We start from the raw sequence: 11,803 nt of genomic DNA, 5'->3' as shown, positions 1-11,803 counted from the left end.
ACGATCTCTTTGTGATCAACTGCCTAAAAACTGCTTGATCGTCCTATAACTGCCCACTTTCCTCGTAATGGCCAACTTGTCATGAAAACTGCATTTTTTAACTGCTGCCATTACTCTTCGTCGTTCAACTGCTTTCGATTGAATTCCTTGAATCGTGGAACGTGATAGGGCTGCTTTAATAACTGCTTTGATAACTGCACGTCTTGATTTCTTTGGGCTATCTGATTTGGGGATCCTCCAATTGGGCTTCACTCCTTGGGCCGTTCGATTTGGGCTGAATTTTTATGTGTCAACAGAAGTGATATCCCATTTTTGTATCAGTTTTGCTGTTTTGCTATGTAGGGGACTCTCCGATATAAAAAATTGCCCAAAACCAATGTTGTGAGTGCTCACCCACTCCCAATGTTGAGAGTGCTCAGTATCCCCACTCGGTACCTCAAGCAGGCATGTTTCTTTTTGTATATGAAGGAGGAAAATATCTAGTGAACAATGGCATAAGACAACGTCGTTTCACTCGAACCAGTTAAGAACGAGACTAATGTGAACCCTTAGGCCCAAAAATGAACAGTACAATTCCATCCTCTCTCTTTTAAAGCACTAGTTTAGGCTCCTTGCAATGCACGAATTGTATTATTTGAAGGATGATATTAGCATTTTGAATGTTAATAATTGTATAAAATAAATTATGTTCAAAGCGGGAAGAGTAATGAACAAGTTTTTAATTACGAAACTGTTGAAGAAAGATATGTTTTTATATTTGAAAAAATTGGGATCTTTTTTGTTGTTTCTGTTATCCTTTTGAAAGTGTATGTTATAGCTGGATGGAAATGAAGATCTAGAAGTAAAGCACAAATTGAGAAAAAACAAGAGGCACCATTTAGCACTTATATACTACATCTAATATTTTTTGAAAATAATAATTGGTACAATGTTAAAAGTTAAATATTTACATGTCAATTATTTGAACGAAGGGGTAAATAAACTAAAGGTTTATTAAAGAATGTTGTACATATTTTACATTTTTTAATGCTATACATTCAGAAAAAGAATCTGATAAAGATAGCTCAATTTATTTTTTGGCAGAATATATATGATAAGAAGATTGCACTATCTCTAATTTGGTTTAGTTGTCTAGTGATATATTAGATTTCTCATCTTTTTTCTTTTTTTTTTAGTTATCTACAAATGAAATAGAGTTAGCAAAAAAAAAATAATAATAATAATTCTTGAGTGTGAAACAATTGTCCTTTATACCTGTTCCTCTGAACTTATTCCCATGATATCCATTGCCTTCTGTGTTTCTATATACTCTCTAGATTCATCAAGCTCATCTAATTCGTAGCAATTTGATTGATTAAATAACGGAATTTTTTGGATTGCCCAACTTAATTTTTCTAATATCCTGAAAGCCAAAAAAAAAAAAAAGATTAATCTGGAATTAACTCGGAAACATAAGCACATAAATAAAGATTTTTTAAACAAATTAACATGAAATTAAAAAAATGTGATGACTTATGTGAAGGATGTGTTGACCTAATATTTACAGGCGAACTCAATTGAATCCCTTGGAGCAGTGTAATCCTAGTTTCCCCTTTTGATTAATAAGAAGATATTCCTCGAATGATGGGTCACATTTCTAGGAAGAAAGCGAGCAGATTTTTAAATTTTGTTTTGCCATTTATATCATAACTAAAGGAGACAACCATCAGTTGATGCAGCAAGAAATAAAGAATAAGTTCAGTGCCAATAGCCCTTTCATCTACCAAGCAAAAGTATTCTACACTGACGAAAAGACTGTGATTGCACATTCATTAGATTTGAAGATTCAAGATCTAATCACTTCAGTAATAAATAGCACCAGGAATCAACTAATTATATGATCACCACTGCCTAGAGAAACAAGATTGACAAAATTCAATTATATGGACAAGCGATATCTAGAAGAGAATAGGACAAGAATGGCTCAAAGCCTCGAACAACATTTGCTCAATATGGACTTCGATTTAAATTTTTAAAAGCTTGCAATTAATATATATTTTGCTCTGTACTTACTATTAATTCACAATAAGCATAATAATATTGAGGAAATCTCCTAAGAATTTCCACCAGAGATGTTTGAGTTGCATCTAAGAAGAGAAATATCATTTTCCTTACACAAATATCAGGCTATACGAACAGTGATACAAAATTACTTCTATTAATTTAATCAATAAATGACTGAGAATAAGACATGGAAAATAATTTCTACCTTTTTCTTAACTATCATCACAAATATAGGAAGAATACCCATCCGTGGTTGTGCCTATAACCTGATGATGAACATGTTCTCCAATATTGTTCATCAACATCTCAAGAAGCTGTGAATCCAACAAAAAACAAAGTCTTATCAATGCTTCAAAGCAAGTGGTCAGGGTGATAAGTATAATCCACTGCAACCAAAAGAGATCCATCAAAACAAGCAAAAAAATTATATACCCTATAAGTACTTACCAGTACTGTAAACAATTATGTGTTTGAATCTTTACTTCCTAGGTATTCTTTATTACTTTTACAACATCTTTAGCTTGTCTGTATTACAAAAATACATAAAATAGTGGTGAAGTGGGTAGTGACATTCAAAAACATAGTTAATGTTAAATTAAACAACACTAACCTTGTCTTAAGAATTAAACTTCATTCGGCAAGATAAAAGTAACTTCAGCATTATTTTACAGACTTAAACAACAAAAGCATTTACTCCTTCAAATTCAAAACCACTATAATAGATATTGAAATTGAACATTTAGAGTACACAATTAATAAATGAAGATACATCAACTCCTGTTAAAGTATACGTGGATCACCAGCTTACTGAGTTTCTTTAGCTTCTGATACCAGATGCATCTAGCTAATAGAATAATAGTTAGGTGGGGTTGAATTTTCAAGTTTGATATTGACTATGTTCGAAGGAACTAACATTGAGGTTTTTTCCTCATTCCATTTCCCATTTCGTAAACCTGAAGTTGGAACAGATTTAATGTCTCATATTTGCCATCAAAAAACCTAAATTTATTCTAGTGTATATAAATATTTAAAATAAGTAATTTTGAAGTTATGAATATAAGATTATAGATTGAATTTTGATAAAGGAATCTTACTGAATTTTCATAATTTGTTATAGTTAGGATAAAGATGGACGTAAAAAATATTCATTGTGACAGATATCTGTGACAATCTTTCGCCTATATAAACGTATCTTCTTTGGTGAAACTGCTTCTAATGGATATCCGAAAACGAAGCATTCAATGTATTTGAGAAGAAAAACTCCAGAATTTGGCCTATAAAAAAAATAATTTGAAGTTAGTTTATGTTAATGTTGTTAATGTAAAATAAAATTAAATAAAAAATTAAATATTACAGTAAATTGTTGAGATGCTTACCCATTATTTTGACAAGGTAGATACAGTATGATTTCCAATTTCATATGTTTATTTCTTTGTTTTCTTATACTTGGTTTGCCAAAGAAAATGTCTGTAGATATCAATAATGATTGTACTACAGTCAAAACTGGTTCTGCACGTAATTTAATTGCGTCCGGTGTATGAATGTTGTGGCTGTAATCATATATATGAAATTTTCACTTTTTAAAGTCGACAAGAAAAAGAAACCAAATGTTGCATGGATATGCGGATGGAATCAATAAATAGTTGTATGTTATCCACGGACGAGCAAATATAGGTAATTCTCCTTTTATGTACTGTTGTAATGCATTGAAATTACTTGTAGAATGGGCAACTCCTCCTTTTATAATTGTATAACAATGAACACATTCATTCTCGAATCTAAGGTCCATGATTGCATATTCTTTAGAAAGCATGGGAGATCCATCGTGAATAAGTATTCTCAACAACTATAATTCTATATCAATATACTAGTAAAAAAATGTAAATTAGATGTATTAATAATGCAGTAAAATTAATTATGATTACTAAAGTTGACTTACCACAATATTTATATCTTTCGTTTGATTTATTATATTTATCAGCAACCGTCTTCCGTATAGATTGTCAATTTCATTTTTCGAGTATGCGCTGTATAAGAAAAAATTAAATTATCGTCAAATAAGTAAAATGCAAATTAGAATATTTAAGTTAACGAGGTTAAATTTAATATCTTACTCTGATGGATTTTGTGATATCCATTCTCTAATATTTTTGTATCTGTCGATATTATAGTCTTTTAAAATATTAGTTGGCGTTATTGATGGAGATTGTGTCTGTTTCTGCTTATCTTTTTTTTTTTCTTTCATCGATCTTTCAATGTTTTCTGTACGTTCAGATGTTGAAGAGATTTCGAATTCAACTGAACTTGTATGAGGAGGCACATCTCGTTGTATAGAGGCTACAATTGTTTTCATGTGTGATTTCCAGTCGGATAACTGATTCTACATATTTCGATTTTGTTCATCAATGTAAGACTTCGTTAAACCGAAATTGGTATCCACATAAGTTTGCATGTTAGATTGTATACCCTGAAAGTAGTTTTGTTGGTCTTTTTGCTGATATTCAAAAAATTGTTTCCGATTGTCAAGAATTGAAAGAGAGCTTCTTGCTTTTCAAGAATTGTATGATACTGAATTTTTTGCTTTGTTGATTCTTAAATCATCTGTGTTTTTAAGCTGTCGTAGAAATTAAAGACATCTTGTCTGTATATATTGAACATTTGTTCCGTATCTTGTTTAGTTACATAGTTTGAGCTACCAGAAGAAGTAGATTCAATTCCATCTGAAGTGTGGATAGTTCTTTCTTGTGTATGTATGTTATCTGCTGAAATTTATTGTGTTACATTTTCCAATTCACCATTGACAATGTTGTCTAGTATACGATATTGGTTGTCAATTGGTAGCGAAAGATTTGTATACCAGAATGTTTCCAATTATGCTTCAGTAGGATTTAGCGTTGCAATTACTGTAATCTATAATTGTAATAAAATATCAGATGTATTTTTTTAAATTTATTTATAAAGAATTAAATATATATTTAATTGTATATTGAAATAAACATACCTCTTGAGCAGCCAAAAATTGTATAATAACATGTTCCGCTAATACTATTTGAGGCTGTCATTTATGTATTCGTGGACATTTTAAGCTTGTATGGATACGATGACTGAATTGTCGTCCAATTTGAGGAAAAACTTCATATATCCAATACTGAAATATAAGTAAAAAGAAATATTAAAGTTTTTATATGATTAAATTATATGTAATGGGGAAAAATGGAAGAAAAATACCTTGAATGAAAGCAGATAACGATGCAACGAATATTTACAGTCTGTTAGGTCATTTTGTTGTATTCTTCGTACTCTTTCAAGCTGTGATTTTTTGTAATGAATTTAATAAAACAAAGTATGCCTTACGTCATCAAGGATACATAAGGAACTCATCAAGTTGTTCAACCATTCCAAGAGTTCTGAAATCGATGTGTCTTCCAGTTGGTTTTAAAATGCATTCGACGAACATAACTAATCCCAACTTAAATTTATCTTCTCGATCTTGACACATATGAAATACTTCAGAAAGTCTTATCATAGTAATTCTCTTTGAACCACTAAAGTATTCATCCCTAAGTCGAGTATTACTAAAATTGAGATTAACAATAACTTCATGGCATGATAATCTAGTGATTAAACAAAATTCTTGAAAGCTAAAACGAGCTACATGATCGTGTAATTGTCCCTAAACTTCGTTATTTTTACCGCAGTTTATAAGTCTCATTATGAACTCATGTATTAATTTCTGCTAAATTTTTCATTTTGCTTTTTATACATACTTCTGCAAATGAATCCATGGAATGGACTGCACAATAAAGAAGCTTGATCGTCTGCATCTATAAATTCTACAAAATCTTTAAGATATTGATGATTTGCAAATTGAGTAATTGTAGTAGAGAGCCATTGATTTGAAGATAATATGTATTCTAACGACATATACAAAAATTATAAAAAAAAAAAATCATTCATTAGTCAACAAATTTATTCATATACGAATCTAACATAATTTTTTAGAAGCTGGCAAATTTTTTTTATTATGATGAATGATATTTTACATACTACAACTTTATTAAAAATAAATTTAAGATTATATCTATATTACTTGAAGCATTGTTTTTTGTCGTTGATCTGAAAGTGTATATGTATTGTGATGGAAAGGATAGCTAGTTACATTTTTATGAAACTTTATCACATTTCATATTTGAAACTTAATAGTACAATACATAGATGGAAACAATATAATTTGCACTATGATTAATATACAGTTTAAATATATAAAATTTGTGAACTTTAATAATTACGTAATATATTTGAAGAAAATGTTATACAAGAATTTATAAAATTGGAATAAGTCAATATTGATGAGTAATGATAGTTATCAACCATAGACATGTATAAAATATAGAAAAACGATAATTTTGATTGAGTTCATTATTTTCATTTTTAGACAAAATGGTCATTAGTTAATATGTATCATCTTAAAAAATTAAAATGAAGATATGTATGCTTGTCAAAAGCTTTCTAATAATTGTGTTAATTATGCAGACAAAACAATGGTATAATGTAATAGAGGATTATGTTAAGTAAAAAATTAGTTAGTTAATTAAGAAGATTTTCTAGTGTTAATAGACAAATGAAATTTTCCACATTAGGTGTGTTAGTTGATCTCAGAAAATACATCATGTTAATTCTGTTGAATTTTTATTTTTTTGAAGTGATAAATTGAAAAAACCTAAATTTTATATCCACATGGGATTAAAATAATCTTTTTAGAAGTAATGTTAAATTTTGTTTAAATCTCATTTACTCAGATCATCAATGTATCTGAGATCCTATTTAGAATATAGTTGGAGAGTATTTTTTAAAGGCGAGGATCAGTTTTATTGCGGAGTTGCTCCGCGCAGAGCGAAGCGAATGCACTCCATGCAGAGCGAAGTGTGGGCATTCTCACTCCACGCTGCGCGGAGTGCTACACTTCGGCGTCTTCTTAAGGTAAAAAAAAAAATTAATATGGGCATGTCGTACTGTAAAACATGATTTTAATGTGCTACCTTAAACTATTATAAGAGAACTCGACACTACAGATTTAAGCTTGAATTGCAAAAAATTTGAAGATCATTTGTATAACTTTTTAACATAATAGTATTCATAAATATATTTTAAATTTACTTTTATCACATGAAGGTTACCTTTTTACTATAGTCGATCACGCAGGAAGCTTGATTAGGCATAAAACTTGCAACATGCTTGCCAAAAAGAAAATAGTTAAAGGTGAGTAGTAGTTCGAATGTTTATGTAAATGGACGAAGGATAGATGTTAGTGAGTAAATGTTGGTAGTTTAAATGTGGGAGGAGTAAATGTTAGTAGTTGGAATGTGTAAATGCAAATTGAATTTGAATATAGTTTATTTCCATTCATTTAATTAAGTATTTATGCATTGGAACGAAGTGTTTTTAATGTCTTCAAAATTGTATATATTTAGTCATTGCATAAAAAATTACTAATTGGTAAATAAAATTTATAAAGATAGAAAGAATCTGTAAAATTGAATAAATTGTTATACATTAGCAAAAGTAATAGAGTGCGTATTTAATGGTTGAAATTTTATTTTGTTTTTTATTTAATGTTTTATAAATTTAGTCATTGAGCGAAGAAGTATTTGTGTAGTCGAAGCTGCAAAATGTAATTTTGCAAAAATATAAAGATAGTTCGACAAGATGACAGATTTCACATTGAAACTTCCTAAGTTTCTAAAGTAACAAACTATTCTTAGTTGACATATTCTTGCTAGGAAATTTATTGTTCAATATTGCACTCCAAAAGCAGTCAACTAATTCAAGAGTACAAAACTAATTCACTGATTTTAAAGTTTGCGAAGTTGGCTTATCATTTGTTTCATAGCTTTTGCGAGGCATTTTTTTGTTTGTGAAGTTTCAGTTGGAAAAGATTTGAGGAGTATTCTATAAAAATCATTTTTCGTGTTGCATAATTTCTTCAATGTAATATATTGGCTACAGTACATATTTTTTATATGATAAATAAATTCTAAATTTATTTCATCGGACATTTTTGTAAAGAGTACATTTTTGAGCTGTTGATTACGCGGCTGCTATGGTGGTGAACTTCAGTTTTGGACGCTTAACAAATCTAGAAATGAAATGCTTGTGAAAAAGAGAATACTTAAATGGTTGAACGTGGGTAGATAGTTTTTATATACTGTTTTAAATGTTAGGGATAAGCGTGAGTATATAGATATTTGCTAAGTAAATGTTGGTAGTTGCAGTATTTAAGTGGTTGTATGTGGTAGTTGCCAAAAAAAGAATAATTAAATAATTGAATGAGTAAATGTGGTAGATAGCGTTTTTAATGTTCGTAGGTGGACATTAGTGAATAAATATTGATGAGTAAATACTAGTAATTGAAATGTGTATGCTTGAATGTAATTAATTGAAAAAAATAATTATTATTATTGGTTGAATGTGGTAGATAAATTTTATATAATATTTTGAACGTAGATACATATTTTGATATACTTTTGAATGTTGATAGATATACGTTTGTAGATAAATGTTGATAAATAGGCGTTAGAGACAAATGTAATGTAAATGTAAATTTTATTTTATTACAGTTCATTTTAATTGATTTAAATTATATTGTATTTATGCGTTGCAATTACGTGGTCTTAATGTATTTAATGTGTTTGCGAAAAAGAGAATAGTTAAATGGTTAAATGTAGGTAGATAGTTTTTATACTTTATAGATGTTGGTGAGTAAATGTTGGTAATTGGAACGTGTAAATGCAAATTTAATTTTAATATAGTTTTATTTCAATTGATATAATTAATATTGTACTTGGAATTAAGTGTTCTTAATATATTTAATGTTGTAAAAATTTAATCAAATTTTTTTTTAATATATTGTTATCTGAAGCACTTCGGATAGCACGGAGTGTTTGGAACGTGTAAATGCAAATTTAATTTTAATATGGTTTTTTTGAATTTATATAATTAATATTGCTCTAAGAATTAAGTGTTCTTAATGTATTTAATGTTGCAAAAATTTAATAAAAATATTTTTTTTTAATGATTGTTGTCTGAGACACTTCGGGCAGTGCGGAGTGCTTCGCTGCTAAAGCACTCATCCTAGCGCGGAGTGTCCCTGGGAAGCACTCCGTGCAGCGCGAAGTGTTTTTGTGGAGCACTCCGTGCTGCGCGAAGTGCTCGATACTTCGCGCAGTGTTTGATTCTTTTTAAATATTAAACAAAAGAACACTTTCAAAATAAAATTATAGTTAACATGGTTTAGTTTTAACTTGAATTTTTTACTATCACACGAAAAATGTAATATATGTAAATGTAAATTTAATTTGAACATAATTTATTTTAATTAGTTTAGTTAATATTATACTTATGCATTAGAATTAAGTATTCTTAACGTATTTATAATGTTGTATAAATTTAGTTATCGAATAAAAAAATCTTAAGGAAAATTTATAAAGCATATGTGTAATTTTTAAACATGAACTCCAAAATTGAATAAATTGTTGAAGTGTTGTTTGACAAAAATACAAAAGTATTATAGATTAGCAAAATGTGGTCGACTACGATTTAATGGTTGAATATTTGTTGGTTATTTAATGTTTTATAAATTTGGTGATTGAATAAAAAATTGATAAACAAAATTGATAAGCATCTGTGTGGTCTTCAAACACAAAGAAGTTGCAAAATTTAATAAGTTGGTGAAGTGCTTTTTAACAAAATAAAAATACAAAGATTGTTATATATTAACACAAGATGGTAAATTACAATATTTACACTGAACAAAAAGAGTTTGCAAGCAACTTACTTTCTTCATTTCAAAAGAGCAAATTATTTTTAGTTGACAGTATTTTTGCTGGGAACCTATTATTTAGTATTGCACTCCAAAAGCAAACGACGTTGCTTTTGTTTACACTATTACTGTCAACCGATACAAAAGTACAAAAGTAATACAGTGATTTTCAAGTTTCTGGAGTTGGTTCGTCGTTCGTTTTATAGGTTTTGTGAAGATGCTTCTTTTTCAATTCTGAAGCTAGTTGAATAACTTCGTCTGCTATTTGAAAAAGAGACCTTTTTACATTTGTTATAGTTGGGGAGACTTCAGCCTTACATGTCTTCTCTTTGCCTTTTGTGTTTTTCTTGTCTAAATTTTCTTGCAGTTCAGTTGGATTGCTTTCCTCTGATGTGATAGTTGAAACATTTGTTTCATTTGTTGTGGCAAAATGGTCGTTCGCAGTCATTGTTGTTAAAGAGTTCATGCAAAGATGATTTCAAAGTGGTACTCTGGAGAGTTTTGACGTTTCGTGTGACCTTCAGATGAAATTGTGCTTCATTTTGACTTTCTATTTTCATTATACTGTTCATTTCTACATGTGGTTTCTATAATAGAATTAATCTTTTAGAATACTAAAGTTAAAGTACTGAAGCAGATAATTTGAAACAATGCTAGAATTTTAATTTTACCTTTTCGAAATGGTTCATTATATCATTGACAGTAGTTTCTAGTAATGTTTCTGCCGCATCTCCGATAATACTTGCATCCAACCATCCAGATTTGTCTTCGAGATGAACGAAAGCATTTACTCTACAAACGAATTTTTTGTAAAGCACAACATCAATTATGTAGCTTTTCAATAAAGCATTAACATCACGTAAAAATTTAATATCTGTAATATTATAAACTACCTTGGAATAGTTTTTGCATATTCGCATTTGCAGAATCGACAATTATAAACTTCTCCGAAGTCTACATTAGATGTTTTCTTACAGTTGTTGCAGGCCATTTATCAAGATTTTTTATTTTTGAAAATGATTTTCCAGTGTGCTTTGACCCAGTAAAATCTTTTCAACCAAAAAAAAAAGAAACAATTTTATAATTAGATTGAAATAGTAAGAGGAGACAATGACGTTTGGTAATGTTTTAATACAGAATATGAAAAAAAATATGTATTTATGTTACTCATATGCTGAATGAAATTAAAATACCATGAGATAGAGTCCAAGTAAATCTGCAATTAGTGTGAATTTGTCGTCAGTTGGAGGTGATAACTTTGGCTAGCTTACGGCAACAAATGACTTATTTTCTATAAGGCTGTCAAGCTTTTTTTTGTTAGCCTCTGTCCTATAGGAAATATATATAAAAACAATCATAAAAATAATTGCTTCATTAATTTTTTTTATTCATTAAAGAAAAGATAGTTGTTATTTTGAGTACCAATTTTTATAGTCTGCAACAGCTAATAGACCAGAATTGATAAAGAATGTGCTATTGATTTTGGTTGAAAGGGTAATGCTTGCAAAACGAAAAAAATAATAATTTCACGTGTAATTGTAATTATGTAAATGTTATAAATCAATACGTACATACCAATGAATAAAGACACCTTCAGATTAGTAGCCCATATAACGGGTCTTTTCGAAAGATTTTCAAGAATTGTAATACATTCTCGTTCAACAAAACTATCTCATAGGGTTAACATCACTGTCTGACACTATTTGTCCATCAATATAACACTCTGAAGAGTAGCTTGTGTACCAAAATGAGTTTGGATAATTCGTTTATGTCTAATGTCAACAGCTACACTTATAACATCTACCAAAAAAAAAAAAATTATTTTATGTATGTCGTATATATTTAATTTTAACAGAGTCATAAGAAAAATGTAGAAGGTTGTAGAATTCGTGATAATTAATTCATGCCGTACAAATCTTACTGATGTTGATATTTGTATCC

Source organism: Olea europaea, chromosome 14 (assembly GCF_002742605.1).
Source record: "Olea europaea var. sylvestris chromosome 14, O_europaea_v1, whole genome shotgun sequence".
Taxonomy (NCBI): domain Eukaryota; kingdom Viridiplantae; phylum Streptophyta; class Magnoliopsida; order Lamiales; family Oleaceae; genus Olea; species Olea europaea.
Note: the sequence above shows the minus strand (reverse complement) of the source record.